General features: G+C 36.2%; 1 protein-coding gene across 3 annotated transcripts in view; it reads left to right on the top strand.

The window, feature by feature from the left end:
• Positions 1-18,460, top strand: part of IL15RA (interleukin 15 receptor subunit alpha) — a 50,205-nt gene that overhangs the window by 1,559 nt on the left and 30,186 nt on the right. The gene's annotated exons all lie outside the window — the stretch shown is intronic.

Here is an 18,460-nt window from a genome sequence, read left to right as displayed (position 1 = left end):
CATCCACGGCTGCTGCTGCTGCGGCTGGGTTGGTGTGAACCCTGTAGCTCTGCGGGCTTTCATGAAGTTTTATTTTCTTGACACTATGGATTTCCCCCCACATCTGAGAATCTGACTTGTGTTGGTGACCTAGTCAGTTCCTCTCAGCTCGCTAGCCAGCGTGCGGGGTAGCCAGCAGACCGGGGCAACTGTACCCGCACGATGTGGAAGTGAGGTGCAGCTTTAGTCTGAGCCCAGCCAGGCTGAGCTGTACCCTTCCAAGCGCAGAGGAAAGGTCTCCAAAGCTCATCAGCCACAGCGTGGTTGTTGGCCTCACCAAGGTACTGCTGCCATTCAGCTGCTCCTGATGTTTCCTGTGTTTCTTGAACCGTTTTATTGAAATACAGGATATAATAAACTTCATACATTTAATTGCATGATCTGATGGGTTTAGAGGTAAATGTATACACTTGTGGAACCGTCATGATCAAGAAGGTCAATATAATCATCGCCACCGAAAGTTTCCTCTTGTCCTGCGTGATGCTCTATCCCCCCCAGGCCACCACCATGGCCTTTCACTTTTGGCTTGCTGTGATTTCTAGAATTTTATATATATGGAATCATCCAATGTGTACTCTTTCTTGTCTGGCTACTTTCACGCATAGTCATTATTCTGATAATTCTCCCTCCGTCTTGTCCTTTGTATCAATAGTTCACTCCTTTTTATTGCTGAGTAGTATTTCATTGCATGGGTATCACACTGTTTGTTTATCCATTCAGTTCTTACTGGACATCTGGGTTGTTTCTGGTTTGAAGCTATTACATTTAAAGCTGTGATGAACATTCATATGTAGGTTTTGTGTGGACACAGGCTTTCATTTCTCTTGGGTAGAGAAGGTGGGAGTGGAGTGGCTGAATCATGGGGCATGTATGTGTTTAATTTTTACATTCCCACCAGCAAGTGTCTGAGTTCCAATTCTTCCACATCTTTGTCAGCACTCGGTATGATCAGTTTTTTTTTTTTCCTTTAAAATATTTTCCCAGCTTTACTGAGATTTAATTGACATATAACATCATGTAAATTTAAGGTGTACAATACAATGATTTAATATACGTACTTCTTGTGAAATGATTTCCATCATAAGTTTAACACATTCATCACCTCATATATTTGCCAAATTGTGTGTGTGTGTGGTTCATCAGTCTCTTTAGTCGTACCCATTCTAATAGGTGGGTAGTAGACCCTTGTAATTTTAATTTGCATTTTTCTAATAGCTAATAATGTTGAGCATCTTCACATGTGCTTATTTGCCACCAATGTATCTTCTTTGGTAAAGCATCTGGTTAAACCTCTTGCCCTTTTAAAAATTGAGTTGAATTGTTATTGAGTTTCCAGCATTCTTTATATATTTTGGATACAAGACCTTTATCAGATATGATTTGCAAATATTTTCTCAGAGTCTGTGGCTTATCTTTTCATTCTCTTAACAGTATCTGATGAAGAACAGAAATTTTTAATTCTGAGAAAGCTCAATTTATTAATTTTTCTTTTATGTATTTTAATAGCTTTCAGTGTCATCTCTAAGAAATCTTTGCCAAACTCAAGGTCACAAAGATTTTCTTCTAGAGGTTTTATAGCTTTAAGGTTTTACATTTATGTCTGTGATTCCTTTTTGAGTAATTTTCTATATAATGAAGCTTCTATATAATTGAAGCTTTTCTATATAATTGAAGCTTCCCTATTGGTTTGGTTTCAGGTTTTGTTTTGCGAATGGATATCCAACTGTTCTAGCACTATTTGTTGAAAAGATGATCTGAGCTGAATTCTTCTTACACTTATTTTGAACATCAGCTGTTCTTTAAGCCTTGGTTGCTGTAGACAAAACATTAGTCTGTGAAAATCAGTTACATTTCTATACATTAGCAATGAGCCATTGGAAATTGAAATTTAAAAAATAGGAATCATTTTCAATAGCATCAAACAGTACGACCCGCTTACGGATAAATCTGACAAAAGGTGAGAAAGACCTGGACACTAAAAACCACCGACCACTGCTCAGAGAAATGAAAGCAGACCTAAACAGATGGAGACTGTATACCATGCTCATGGACTGGACAACCCAATATTGTTAAGGTAACACTCCCCTCCCCCAACCCAGGTCAGAATTTCAGCAGGCTTTTTGCAGAAATCAACAAACTGATGGCAGATTTCACATGAAAATGCATAAGGCACAGTGTAGCCAAAACAACTTTGAAAAACAACTGAATTGGAAATAATACTTCTGACTCTGAGACTTATTAATAAGGTCACAGTAATCAAGACAACAGAGTATTAGGGAAAAGATGAACAGAGAGCTAACAGAGTAGACTGTGCCCAACGTTTTTCAATGAGCTAGGAAGGGAAGTGGATACAAATGATTAAATTTGCTACTTGGTACTATGATCCTGGTCAGAAATTATAGAGAGAAGCCCATTCCTTATCACCAGCTGAGCAAATAATACAGTCTCAGATATGCTCCTGCTAGTTTGCAGTGCTAACAGACACAGCAAGTTGCTGTTATCTGTTCTCATTCAAAAGGCATGATTTGGAGGGGAAACCCATCAACTTGAGCATGAAGTAATTTAATTCTTAAAGATCCTCACAACCTGAAAGGTTGAAGATGATTTTCCAAAAGCAGCTGGAGAAAATGATGATTTGTTTGAAGATAAATATATCTCACCAACTTGGGTTTCGTTGTACAGGGTGTTAGTACACTTTGGGGTGGTTTTACAACTTGTGTGTGCTTAAACATTTTTTAAACCATTGTTTGCAGAATTCTAGGGAGTTTTACTCAAACCTTTCCTTTTTTTTATTTGAAATCCATCTTATCTAGTTATAATTGCTTTGTGCTGCTACTCATAACAAAACACTGATGAAAACTTTAATGCACAAAATATGGGATTTATTGAAATCAACCTAAGTGTTCAACAGTGGAGGACTGCATAAGCAAAGTGAAGTTCCTTTCAAATAATATGCATCATATTATTCAGTTTTTACTAGAAGATCCTTAAGTAGTTGTCATTGAGCAGGGAGATACTATGGGTCATGTGTGTGTGAGTGTAAGTCTGCTTAGTTGTCTGCCTTTTCTTATTTTTCTCTCATAATTTAAATTGCCTTTGTAAAGAGAAAATCAAACTACAAAAGAAGTAGCACAAAAAAAGATGTAGAATTTGGGGGTTTTCTCAGATTCATTTTTAATTAATTATAGCTGATCTTGTTTGGCAATGTTTTCATGACTTCATAAAGTTTGCAAATGCGTTCTATAAAGTTACCATATATAACATTTGTGCATACTTTTATACATATTATAATGTTTTATACATAAATTTTATAACATTTTTGCAGTTTGTTTAAACAGTTCCTTATGGCTAGAGATGTGTGTAGGCTGGATATTTAGGTCGTTTCAAAATGTTGGATGTTCTGAGGCACCTGGGTGGCTCAGTCGATCGAGCAGCTGACTCTTGATTTCAGCTCAGGTCGTGATCCCAGGATCGTGGGATTGAGCCCTATATTGGGAGCTGAGCACGGAGCCTGCTTAAGATTCCCGCTCCCTCTCTCTCTCCCTCTCCCTCTCCCTCTCTCTCTCCCTCTCCCTCCCTCTCTCCCTCTTCCTCTCTCTCTCTCCCCCTCTCTCTCTCTCCCTCTCTCTCTCTGTATACATATATACATACATATGTACATATATACATACATGTATATACATATACATATATATAAAATAAAAGTTTTTTTAAATATTTGATGTTCTAAAAAGCACACAGTAGGAATAACTGGATGAAAATAAGCTATACAGAGCAAAAAAGGGCAGGGAAAATGCCTCAACATCTAAAAACAAAAAATGGAAGAAATACTCCTGGGGATATTCTTTTTCAATCAAATCATCACTTTCAACTAACTTGTTTGGGCTAAATCACCTTTGCCAAATTGATCTTACCAAATAGTGAGTAACTCAGTGAAAACATGTATAACCACCCCCCACCCCCCCCACCCCCCCCCCCCCCAGTATATACACTTGGGAGTCATATCCATGTTACTCATTAAACATGGTTGACGTTATTTGAATGTTTTCTATTAGGAAAGACTTGATCTTTCGAGCAGTAGGAAGCCATTGAAGGTCTCTGGGCAGGAGGGACATTATTGGACCTACATGGTAGAAAGATTACTCTTGTAAAGAATGTGAAGAGTAAACTGTGGTCAGAAGGGTCTGAAGGCAGGAAGCTAAGTTGGAAACTTTTGTAATAGTTCCAGTAAGTGGTGATGAAATCCTGAATCAAGACAGTGTCAATAAGGAAGAGAGGAGGGGGCAGATTTCCTCTTGAGTCTTACAAGTATAGAGTCTATTTCATTCTTTCTCTTTTCTTTGCTCTTTACCTTCTAGCCACTCAACTATTCTGATCCCTCAAAAATCAATATTTAAGGACTTGAACTATGATGAATTCATCTGCCACACAAAAAGTGGATTGGGAATTTCTGTTAGTGAGCCTGAGAGAGAAAGAAAAGAATTGATGAGTTAAAGATAATGACCTGGATATAGAGAGTTTACCAAACTCAAGTTTGAAAATGATTAACAAAGTGAGTGCCAAAAGGAAATAAATGTGTTGGCTTGGCTGGCATTTCAGCTAGAAAAATGAAGGAAAATGGATTACTGTGAACACAAGGCCTTTATGCTTTTGATGTGTCAGCATCACAGTGAGCTTCTTGAGGGGAGAAATTACATCTTATTCTTCTTTGTATCTTAACACACTTGGCATGCTGTGGACATATACTTGGTAGAATAAGAGGGAAAAGATGGGAATGGATTCCGACTGTCCTTAAAGAACGGGAAGGGCATGCTAACAGGATACCTTTTGAACTCTGGATATGAGACTGGGCCAAGGATACTTAATATATTAGACTGTGTAAATCAACTTGACAGAGGAGTCTGATTCACAGGTTCTGTGAAATAGAGAGAGGTGTGGCCCTCCACGCTATTTTGGTGACTTCATTTGTGATCACTGGGGCTTGTATATGATTTTTTTGGCTACTTGAGAATTTTCAAAATCGCAGAACCTTAAGTTTACTGCTATTTTCATTACTTCATCCATTCCTCTCTGTGTATTCATAAGCCACTAACCCCAGAAGACACCTATGACCTACCAGGCCTACCTAGCACTGTGGGAGCAGCAGAGAACTGTGAAATCCATTCACCATAATATTATGTTCCACAAGGAACTCACAATATTATAAATGAGGCAAGACGTGCTTACACGGAATATCGAAGGAATAATGTTCTGAGAGAATATATACAGAAATTATAATTGAGTATCGAAAGATATGATTAAGGCCTCTAGAAAGAAAGGTTATTGGTACAATCAAATGTATTATCTCTGTTATATTTATGAGTTTAGCTTTGTATAGTAAGTAACTGGTCATTGTGTGGCTGACTGGGCTGGCTTCAATGTCTTGATACCCTTGTGCAGTCATATATCAATTGTTATCTTTTCTTGAGGCATGTTCACAATGGAAAGACCACTAGTAGGTTTCCTTTTTCGGCAAAATGACAGAGTAGATATTCTAAATAAAAACTCTCCTGCTACAAAACACCCAGAAATGATGAATAATACAGAGGAAGTATCTATTAAAATCTGTAGCCAGTAAAATAACCAACTGTTTAAAGCAAAAATAATAATAATCTATTGTGGCGTTTATAACATATGTGGAGGTAAAATGTATGACAACAATAGCACAAAGGCTAGAAGAGAAATGGAAGTATATTGCTTAAGGTCCATAAGAACTGCATATGCAAAGCAGTATAATGTCACATGAAGGTGAGCTGTGATGAGGTAAATACGCTATAAATCCTAAACCAACCACCAAAATAATACAACAAAGAATTACAGTTAGTAAGCCGAGTGGATAAAATGAAATCATGAAATATACTCAAATAATCTCATGACATGATCATCTCCATAGAGAATCCTATGGAATCTACAAAAATGCTCTTAGAAGAAGTGAGGTTAGCAAGGCTTCAGAATACACAATTAACTCACAAATGTCAATATATAAAATACTAGCAATAAGAAGTTAAAAACTGAAAAAAAATACCATTTGTGTTGACATAAAAATTTGGAAATATTTAGGAATACATCTGACAAAAAAAAATGTGCAAAACTGGTAACCAAAAACTATATAAAATTTCTGAGATAAATTACTGAAGACTTAAATAAATTGAGAGAGATACTGTTTATAGATATTGAGAAGACTCAATATTATTATGATGTCACTTCTTCCCCAACTTGATCTCTAGATTTGATGCGATTCCAATCTAACTTTCAAAGGGATTTTTTTTTTTTTTTTTTGGTAGAAACTGATATACTTATTCTAAAATTCAGTAAAGGACCAAACCCAACTTTGAAAATGATTAACAAAGTTGCAGGATTTATACTACCTGACTTCAAGATTTATTATAAAGCTACAATAATCAAGACATAGTAGTATTGGTGTCAAGATTAACAGACAAATATATTGATTGATGAAACAGAATACCAAGTCCAGAAATAAACCCACACATACTTGGTCCTGGCTCAGGATCCTATACCAATTCCACTGGAGGTCCACTACTGTGGGACAAGGGGAAGGAAGCTTTTTTTCTACACAAAACCTGTTAAAGATATAAGGGAGAAGTTGCATGCCATGAAAGTAAGGAGCCATATATTGAAAGCTCCAACCCCGAGAGCCAGATACACAAGGCATCCTAAGACTGGGATAGGACTAGGACAACAGCAAACTTCTCCTGACCCCACCACCTCCAGCAAGTGAGCACCAAGTAACAAGCACAGCAGTCAATCACTGAGGGTGTGGTGAGCAAGGGTGTAGAGAAGTCCTCTTGTGGTTTAGATACAGAGAGAAGGACAAAAGATGAGGGAGGATTAGGGACATAGAGAAGCCCTCTGGCACTCCAGCCCCCGCCCTAACCACAAGTTACCACTAGAGGAATTTGAAGCCAGTGGTGTTCTGAAGGTAACCACAGAACAACAAAATCCAAACCCAATTCAAAACCTGACTAGACTGACCAATCCCCCCACACTATCAGTCTAGCAGGAGAAGCTTTCTCATTTTCAGGCATAAATACTATGTATCTCAGTTCTACACACATGGTCCAGCATTCAATTAAAAATTACATGACACTCAAAAAAAGCAGCAACGACACAATCCCACTATTAAGGGACAAAGCAATAACAAGATTCAGAGATGACCCCCAAATCGGAACTATGAGACTGAAAGTTAAAATAAATATCATCCACATGCTAATGGCTCAGTGGAAAGGATGGATGGTATTTCTGAACAAATGTGGAATTTCAGTTGAGAGGTGGAAACCATATGAAAGTGTCAAATGGAAATGTTAGAAATTTAAAAAAAAATCAGTAATAGAAATGAAGAAAGGTTTTGACAGACTTATCAGAACACTGATGGCACAAAGCCAAAGACACAGCCAAAGAATCAGTTAACTTGAATATAGGTCAGTAGAAATTACTCTAACAAAACACAAAGAGAAAAAATGAGAGAGAACAAAATGGAACAAAGTATCTAAGATCTGTAGGACAACAGAAAATAGGCTAATCTATGTGTGATCAGAATTCCAGAAACAAGAGAGAATGAAGCACAAGAAATATCTGAAGAGATAATAGTTGAGAATATCCCCAAATTTATAAAAGATATTAAATCACAGATCCAGGAATCTCAGAGAACACCAAACAAGGTAAATGTCCACCCCCCTCTCCCACCCAAAAACCCTCATCCTGAAACACATCATACTCAAACTGCTGAAAAACAAAGATAAAGAAAAATTATGATAAAGTGGATAAAGAGACTTTCCACATAGAAGAACAAAGATAAGAATTTAAGCAGACTTCTTATCAGAAATTATGCAAGCCACAAGAAAATGGAGTGACATGTTGAAAGTCCTAAAATAAAACAAAACAAAATAATCTGTCATTCCAGAAATTCTATAACCAGGAAAATATCTTTCAAAAATAAAAACAAAATAAAGACTTTCCCTGACAAACAAAGAGTAGAAGGATTCATCACCAGCAGACTTACACCATAAGCAACACTTTAAAAAGTTCTTTGGGCAAAAGGAATATAATCCTAAACAGAAACTTGGATATCTGAAAAAAAAAAGCTCTGGAAAGGATTAAAATGGAGGTAAATAAAATATATTATTTCTTTTAAATCACTCTAAAAATATTTGACTATTTAAAACAAAAATAGTAGCAAAGTATTGCATTTATAGAATATATAAGAGTACAATGTATGACAACAAAAAAATGGGAGGGAGAAATTGTTAACTATGCATTGGTAGAGTTCTTAACTATATGTGAGATGCTGTAATATTATTTGAAGGTAACCTCTGATAAAATAAAGATGTATATTCTTTACCTTAGCAAAATCACTAAAAATAATTTAAAGTGGTACACATAATAAACCAATGAAGATAAAGTGGGATAATAAATAATAATCAACCAAAAAAAGGGAGTTAAGAGGAAAAATGAACAATGATCAGATGGAACAAACAGGAACATCTAGAAAAATGGTAGGCTTAAATCCAGCCACATCAAAAATTACATTAAATATAAGTGATCTAACCACACCAATTAAAAAACAGAGGTTGTTCAATTAAATTAAAAAAAAAAACTCAACTATATGCTGACTACAAAATAGCCACTTAGGATATACAGGCAAAGATATGTTAGGAGAAAAAGGATTGAAAAAGATATACCATGCAAACAATAATCAGAAGAAATGTGGAGTATTTGTATGAACGGCAAAGTAGACATCAGAATAAGGAATATTACCAGGGATAAGGAGGGACATTACATAATAAGGGGGTTAATTCACCAGGAAGACATAGAAATCCTAATGGTGTCTGTACCTACATTATGGAGCTTCAAAATTCATAAAGCAAATGTGATAGAACTGAAAGAAGAAAAATACAAATCCGGGATTATAGTTAGAGACTTTAACACTATTCCTCCAGTTAAAAAAAAATAGAAAAAGAAGCAGTAAACATATAGAAGATCAAAATGTTAATCTAATTGGCATTTACAGAAGACACGCCCATCCAACAACCAGAATACGCATTCTTTTCAAATACATATGGAACATTCACAAGAGAGACCATGCTGTGGGCCATAAAGTAAACCTCAACAAATTTCCAAATCATTGAAATTACACAAAATATGTCCTGTAACCACAATGGAATTAAATTAGAATGCACTAACAGAAAAATATCTGGAAAATCCTCTGGATAAAAATATCTGGAAATTCAATAAATTATTATATTAATAATTTTATTATATTATTATAAATAATCTGCAGGTCAAAAAAGAAATTAGAAGGGTAAGATAGAAAAATTTTTAATTGAAAATAATAAAAATACATTTAAATAACATAATTTGTGGAACTCAAAGAGATCATAGACAGAAATTAATCATACTAAGTACTTATATCAGAAAAGAAGAAAAGTCTCAAATCAATGATCTAAGCTTCCACCTTAAGAAACCAGACAACAATGAACAAATTAAACCTAAAGTAAGCATAAGGAAGGGAATGTAATGATAAGAGCAGAAATCAATGAAATTGAATGCAGAAAAAAACAACAGACAATATCAACTAAACTAAAAGCTGGTATTTCAATAGATCAATAGAATCCTAAACCTCTAGCCAGACTGATCAAGAAGAAAAGTGAATAAACATTGATTCTCAACATTGGAATGAAAAGGAACATCACTGCAGATCCTACAGATACCGATGGGTCACAAAGTTTTATTATGAAAAACTTTATGCCTGTAAATATGACAACTTAGATAAAATGGACAAATTCGTTGAAACACAAATACCAAAGTTCACTCAGGAATTGATAACCTGAGTTGTCTTATATTTTAGAGAGTTAAAATTGTAGCTTAAAACAACTCCAAAAAATTCCAGACCCACATGTCTTCACTGCTAATTCTTTTTTTTTTTTAATTTTTTACATTTATTTATTTATTTTGAGAGAGACAGAGACAGTGTGAGCCAGGGAAGGACAGAGAGAGAGAGAGAAAGAGAGAGAGAGAGAGGGAGAGAGAGAGAATCCCAAGCAGGCTCCATGCTACAAGCACAGAGCCCGATGTGGGGCTTGAACTCATGAAACTATGAGATCACCACCTAGGCCAAATCCGAGTTGGATGCTTAACCAACTGAGCCACCAGGTACCTCTTCACTGTTAATTCTTAAAAAAAAAAAAAAAAAAAAAAAAAAAAAAAAAAAAATCAACAAAGGCATGCAAATTTGAGTATTGGCTAAATCCTCAACAACAGCAATGAAATACGGAAGACAGGTAATGATAACTACCCAGAATTCTATGTTGCACAAAACTGTCATTTAAGAAAGATGATGAAATAAAGACTTATTCAAACAAAAAGAAACTGGTAATGGGTGATGGCATTAAAGCATCTCCAAGGTTCTTGTATTGCTGGGAGGAGGCTGTGGATATGAATTAACATTTACACATTGAGGATGCATGTTAAAGAGGTTAGTATAATCAGTAAATAGAGAGAGATCACTTAACACAGAATGGTACCAATTCTAAGCCTGTGTACCTGTAAAGCATAACCTCAAAATATATGAGGCAAAAATGATTAGAACTATCAAAACAATTAACAAATAGGGGCGCCTGGGTGGCTCAGTCGGTTGAATGTCTGACTTCAGCTCAGGTCATGATCTTACAGCTTGTGAGTTCAAGCCCCGCATCAGGCTCTGTGCTGACAGCTCGGAGCCCGGAGTCTGCTTCGGATTCTGTGTCTCCCTCTCTCTCTGTCCCAACCCACTCGCATTCTGTCTCTGTCTCTCTCAAAAATAAATAAACATTTTTAAAAATTTTGTTAAAAATAAAAAAATTAACAAATACACGATCATAATGGAAGCTTTTAACATACCTCTCCAAGTGTTTGATGGGTCAAATGTGAAAATAAATCAGTAAGAATATAAAAGTTTTGAAAATAATTAACAAACTTGATCAAATATGGACTACTATGTCTAACAACTGAATACCACACACAGAGAACATTTATACATTTTTTTTTACATTTATTTATTTTTGAGAGACACAGAGAGACACAGAGCGTGAGCAGGGGAGGGGCAGAGAGAGAGAGGGAGACACAGAATCCAAAGCAGGCTCCAGGCTCTGAGCAAGCTGTCAGCACAGAGCCCGACTCGGGGCTCTAACCCATGAACCACGAGATCACGACCTGCGTAGAAATCAGACTCAACCAACTGAGCCACCCAGGTGCTGCCAGGGAACATTTATAAACTCTAACTATGTGTTGCCAGGTCATAAAATCAGCCTCAGTGCATTTCAAATGATAGAGATCATATAGACCACCTTCTCTCATCACAAGGAATGTAAGTCAGAAAAAAATAACACAAAATAAATTAGGACAAAACAAAACAAAAACACTATCTTCCGAAAACTTAGCACCATAAATACTTACACTAGAAAATAAGGAAAGTTTCACATTACATGCAAAGGATCCAACTACAGACATGATTAAAAAGCAGAATAGGTCCAATAGAAGAAGGAAGCAAATAATAAGGATAAAAGCAGATGCAAATAATACTGAAAACAGAGGTACATCAGAGAGATGCAACAAATCCAAAACTTGGTTCTTTGGAAAAAAATCTACTGAAATGAACAAACCTCTAGCAGAATTAATCAAGGATAAAAGAGAAAGGATAAACAAATAACATTAGGCATGTAAAAGAGGAGATAAATAAAAGGTTTAAAATGCCTTCACGCTCGTAAGTTTGAAAGTGTAGGTGGCAGGTCCTTATTTTTAAAAAATTACCAAAAGTAACTCAGGAAGAAATAGACAAACCTGAATATTCCCTTTCAAAATAGGAACAAGACAAAGTTTCACGGTATAATGCCTACTCTTCAACCTTGTACAGGAAGTCCTAACCAATATAGTAAGACAAGAAAAGCAAACATTATACAGATTGAAGTGAACTTTTTAAGCTCATTTTTCTCAGATATATGATTGTTATTTTATCATAATAATATACAGATAAATTATTAAGGATGGAGCTGGATTGCCAAATTAAAAGTCAATATTCAAGAACCAATATTCTTTCTGTGTACCTGCAAAAAGCATTTTGGTAATACATGTTTTTAAAAGATAACATTTAGAAAGCACACCTGCTCACCCAAAGTTAAGTACCTAGGAATAAATCAACAAAAGATATGTCACTCCTTTATATAGAAAAATTATAAAACTTTTTGAAAGAAACCTAAATAAGTAGAGAGATATACATTGTTTCTGGATAAGAAGACTCAATATCTTCAAGATGTCAATTCTCCTCAAATCTATCCTGGGATTCAATTTAAAAGTTTTAAAAATTAAGACGGACAAATGTTAGTGAGATTGTGAAAAAGTAACCCACCTACTGCCGGTGGAAGTATAAATTGGTGCAGTCACTTTGGAAAACAGTTTGGTATTATCCAAAATTGATACACATATGCTATCTCCCAGCAATGCCATTACTAAGAAAATACCATAAAGAAACTCTTTTCCATGAGCATCAAGAGACATGTGCAAGGTTATTTCTAGCACTATTATTTGTAATAGCAAAACACTAGAAACAATCCAAATGTCTGAAAACAGTAAAATGGATAAACTGTGGTGTTTCCATATAATACTTTAATACCAAAAGTGGATGAACTCTAGCTACATGCATCAACATAAATAAAAAACATGACACTGTGTGAGAAGCATAGTAGAGAAGAATACATATAATACATTCAAAACAAAACCTAGGTATTTTATTACTTGGGAATACTTATTTATGCAGTAAAGCCATAAATAAAAGCAAAACAATGATTATTACAAACATCAGCATAGTGTTCATTTCTTGAGGAGATAAAGGCATCTGGGGAAGGCACTCAAGTGACCTCTAAGTTACTGGTAATACTCTATTTCTTAAGCCGATTGGCATACACATGAGTCTTCATTTTATGATTAATCCTTAAACTGCACATAAACACTTTATATACTTATGGATGTATGATTTTCACAACAAAAAGGGTCTTAGGTATGTGCAGGAGGGGAAGAGGGTACTGAATAGGAGGTACTCTGAAGCAACCATCCTTCTCAAATACAAATTCTGTAACTGATTATTGACTCACCCTGGTAAATACTTGTCAACAATAAATGGATTTAATCAACTACAAATAATCAACATTCAAACATTTATTTAAAAAAATCAATACAGAAGTTAAAGATCAAATTAGAGCCTGCTAAGGAGAAATTAGTGAACTAAAAGATGAGTCTGAAGATACTAGAGTACAGCACAGAGAAATGGATGGTGAATCAGAGATTAAAGATATAAAGGACAGAACTATGGAATGAATGTTTGTACCCTCTCAACTTCAAATGTTGAAATCATAATCCTGAGGGTGATGATACTCAGAGGTGGGGCATTTGGAAGGTAATTCCATTTAGATGAGGTCATAAGGGTGTAGCCATGAGGGGATTAGTGTCCTTATAAGAAGAGGTAAAGGCTCAGAGCTCTCTTTTTCTCAACCCTGTGAGGATAAGGCAAGAAGGCAGTAGCAGTCTGTAAACCATGCAGTGGGCTCTCACCACAACCCAATCATGCTGGCACTTTATCTTGGATTTCCAGTGTCTAGAATGTGGGAAATAAATGTTTGTTGTCACCCAGTCTACGGTATTTCGTTATACATAGCAACCTGGACTTAGACAGATAGAACAAGGATCATGACTGGAGCTCCAGAAGATGATAATAGGGACATTGATGAAGAGGATATAGGGAGATAATGGCTGATTATTTTCCAGAAAGGCTTAAAGCCATCAAAGACACCAAAGGTCAAACTTGGGAAATGACACCAAGCAAGATAAACAAAAACAAACCCATACCAAGAATCATTGTGAAAAGACCTCTCTGACCTCAGCCGTAGCAATTTCTTACTTGACACATCCCCAAAGGCAAGGGAACTAAAAGCAAAAATGAACTACTGGGACCTTATGAAGATAAAAGGCTTCTGCACAGCAAAGGAAACAACCAACAAAACTAAAAGGCAACTAACGGAATAGGAAAAGATATTTGTAAATGACATATCGGACAAAGGGCTAGTATCCAAAATCTATAAAGAGCTCACCAAACTCCACACCCGAAAAACAAATAATCCAGTGAAGAAATGGGCAGAACACACGAATAGACACTTCTCTAAAGAAGACATCCAGATGGCCAACACGCACATGAAAAGATGCTCAACGTCGCTCCTCATCAGGGAAATACAAATCAAAACCACACTCAGATATCACCTCACCCCAGTCAGAGTGGCTAAAATGAACAAATCAGGAGACTATAGATGCTGGAGAGGATGTGGAGAAACGGGAACCCTCTTGGACTGTTGGTGGGAATGCAAACTGGTGCAGCCGCTCTGGAAAACAGTGTGGAAGTTCCTCAAAAAAGTAAAAATAGACCTACCCTATGACCCAGCAATAGCACTGCTAGGAATTTACCCAAGGGATACAGGAGTACTGATGCATAGGGGCACTTGTACCCCAATGTTTATAGCAGCACTCTCAACAATAGCCAAATTATGGAAGAGCCGAAATGTCCATCAACTGATGAATGGATAAAGAAATTGTGGTTTATATACACAATGGAGTACTACATGGCAATGAGAAAGAATGAAATATGGCCCTTTGTAGCAACATGGATGGAACTGGAGAGTGTGATGCTAAGTGAAATAAGCCATACAGAGAAAGACAGATACCATATGGTTTCACTCTTATGTGGATCCTGAGAAACGTAACAGAAACCCATGGGGGAGGGGAAGGAAAAAAAAAAAAAAAAGAGGTTAGAGTGGGAGACAGCCAAAGCATAAGAGACTCTTAAAAACTGAGAACAAACTGAGGGTAGATGGGGGGGTGGGAGGGAGGGGAGGGTCGGTGATGTGTATTGAGGAGGGCACCTTTTGGGATGAGCACTGGGTGTTGTATGGAAACCAATTTGACAATAAACTTCATATATTGAAAAAAAAAAAAAGAATCATTGTGATAAATCTGCAGAGCACCAAAACAAAGAGAAGATATGAAGTATCCTGAGAGAAAAGACACATTGCTGGCAAAGAAACAGGAATTAGACACACAGTGGGTTTTTCAATAGAACGTCAACATTAAAAGCTAGAAAACTTTGGGGAACCTGAGTAGCTCAGTCAGTTAAGCGTCTGACTTTCATGATCTCAGAGTCCGTGGGTTTAAGCCCCACATCAGGCTCTGTGCTGACAGTGTGGAGCCTACTTGAGATTCTCTCTCTCTCTCTCTCTCTCTCTCTCTCTCTCTCTCAAAAGAAATAAATAAACTTTAAAAAAAAAGCTAGAAAGCTTCAAAGTGCTAAGGAGAAAAATCATCTGCCTAGAATTGCATGCCCAGGGAAACATTTATTCAAAAAGGATTCTGGGAAGATGGTAGAGTAGGAAGTATCAGGAATCTATTTACTCCCCTGGACAATCATTGCACTGGCAGAATCTGTCTGACAGAACTATTTTGGAACTCTGGAATCTATTGAAAGCTTGCAACTTCCAGGGGAGACTGGGAAGGTAAACTGTGGTTAGTTTCAGGTCTTTACACAACAGCAGCTGCTCAGCCCTCACCTCCAGCCCCAGGGCAGGCAGCTGTGCATGTGTTCCTGGCACAGCCTGCACATGGCTTGCAGGAGCCAGGGGGAGGGCAGAAAGGACCCTGTCCCATAAATATAAGGGATCGTTGATCGCTGATTAGTGCTTCTGCTCACAGACATGCTGCCAAAGAAGTGGGAAGCCATTGTTGTTGTATCTCTCCCTCCTGTTGCAAGCCCCTCTCAGACAAGCTGAAGTGACTTCCAGAGGATTTAGAGAGCTAGTATCCTTCTTTCCCCCACCCCTTCTTTTTTCCCCATTTCCTCCTTTTGGGAGCCAGACATTAAAGACTAGGACAGTCATGAACAATTGCATATCTAGGGAAAAATAGAAAGGTGGCCATGCAAGCCCCGAGAAAAGTTTAGAAAAGACCCGAGAAGACCTTAAGTTATACTTCAGGCTGACCTGTGGCACAGTGACAGCCTGCAACAATAAAAAAATAAATAGGGATGCCTGGGTGACTCAGTCACTTAAGCATCTGACTCTCGATTTTGGCTCAGGTGATGATCTCATGGTTCATGAGATTGAGCACTGTGTTGGGCTGTGTGCTGACAATATGGACCCTGCTTGGGATCCTCTTTTTCCCACCCTTTCTTCCCCTCCCCCACTCATGCATGCACTCTTTCTCAAAATCAATAAACAAAAACTTTAAAATATATAAATAAATAACAGCAAGCCATGAGAGATGAGCAAAACTGGTTTCTAGAATTACCACATTATTAGATTCAAATGTCCAGTTTTCAACAACAACAACAAAAAAATCACAAGTCATAGAAAGAAACAGGAAAGTACGACCCAGTCAAAAGAAAGAAAAAAAATCAATAGAAATTTGTCCCAGAAAAAAGACTGGGTGGCAGATATACTAGACAAAGACTTTAAGACAACTGTCATAAAGATGCTCAAAAACTAAAGGAAAATGTGGAGAAAGTTAAAGAAAATGGTGTACAAACAAAATGGAAATATCAATAAAGAGAGAGAAAATCTAAAAAGAAACCAAAAAGAAATTTTGGAGCTAAAAAGTAAAATAACCTAAATGAAAAATTCACTAGACAAATTCAAAGGCAGATTTGAACAGGTAGAAGAAAGAATTAACAAATTTGAAGATGGAAATCACAAAAATGATCAAGTCTGAGAAACAGAAAGAAAAAAGATTGAAGAAAGGTAAACAGAGATTAAGGAGTCTATGGGACACTATCAAGAGACCAACATTGTGTGAGTCTCAAAAGAAGAAAGAAAGGAACAGAGAGAATATTTCAAGAAATAATAGCTGTAAATTTCCCAAATTTGATAAAAGACATGAATATAAACCTCAAAGGAGCTCAATTAACTCCAAGTAAGATAAATTCAAAGAGACCTTCCCCAAGACAATATAGAATCAAGCTTTCAAAAGCCAGAGCCAAAGAGAGAATCTTGAAAGTGAGAGAAGCAAATTGTCATATATAAGGGATTCCCCAATAAGATTATCAGCATATTTCTCATCAAAAACTTTGCAGACCAGAAGGCAGTGGGCCAATATATTCAGAGTGCTAAAAGAAAAGAACTGCCAACCAAGAATCCAGAAAAACTGTCCTTCAAAAGTCAGAAATTAAGACATTCTCAGATAAGCAAAAGCTGAGGGAGTTCACTACCACTGGGCCTGACCTGTAATAGATACTCAAAGAGTTCTGCAACGTGAAACAGAAAGACACTAGACTGTAGCTTGACTGGATGGAGAAATAAAGAGCTCAGTAAAGGCAAATAATTCATGGGCAATCATAAAGCTGGTATTACTCAATAATGGTTTGTAACTGCACTTTTTGTTTTCTGCATGATTTAAGAGACTCATATGTATAAAGAAAAAAAAAATACTAGTGTAAAAGGTAACTTTGGTTCGTAACTCCAAATATTGTTTTCTACATAATTTAAGAGATTAGTATGTTTTAAAGAATTACTAGATTATGTTTTTGGAGCACACAATGTATAAAGATATAACTTTGAGACATCAACAACAGAGACAGAGCTGTAAGAAAGGAGTTCTTGTATCTCATTGAAGTTACATTAGTATGAATTCAAATTAGAGTGTTATAAATTTAGGATGTTAAGTGCAATCCCCATTTAATCTATTTACATTTAAAGGAATTACTGGACACCACAAATAAGATAACTATAGAATATACACAAAAGAAATGGAGAAATTTATGTTTCATGACATAAAATTGACTAAACATAAAAAAAGACAGTGATGCAAAAAATGAAGGACAAAAAAGCTAAAAGGTATGTAGAAAACAAAGAGCAAAATGACAGAAGTCCCTCCTTATCAGTAATTCCTTTATATGTAAATAGATTAAACTGTTTAATGGAAGACAATTGGCAAAATGAATAAAACACTTGATCTTATTATATGCTGTCTGCAAGAGACAAACTTAAGTCAAAAATAGATTAAAAGTGAAAAGATGCAAAAAGATATTCCATGCAAATAGTAACCAAAAGAGAGCAGGGATGGCTATGCTTAACTTTTAAAAATGTTAAAAAATCACTTAATAAAAAAAAGTTTAGAGACAAAGAAGGACACTATATATTAATAAAAGGTTCAATATGGAAAGAAAATATAACCGTTATAAACATTTATGTACCTAATAACAGACCACCAGAATACACATCCTTCTCAATCCACATGGGACATTTTCTAGGATGGACCACACATTAGGCCACAAGTTAAGTCTCAATAGATTTAAAAAGAC

Source organism: Panthera onca, chromosome B4, assembly GCF_046562875.1.
Source record: "Panthera onca isolate mPanOnc1 chromosome B4, mPanOnc1 haplotype 2, whole genome shotgun sequence".
Lineage (NCBI taxonomy): Eukaryota > Metazoa > Chordata > Mammalia > Carnivora > Felidae > Panthera > Panthera onca.
Note: the sequence above shows the minus strand (reverse complement) of the source record. Positions and strands in the feature narration are given on the sequence as shown.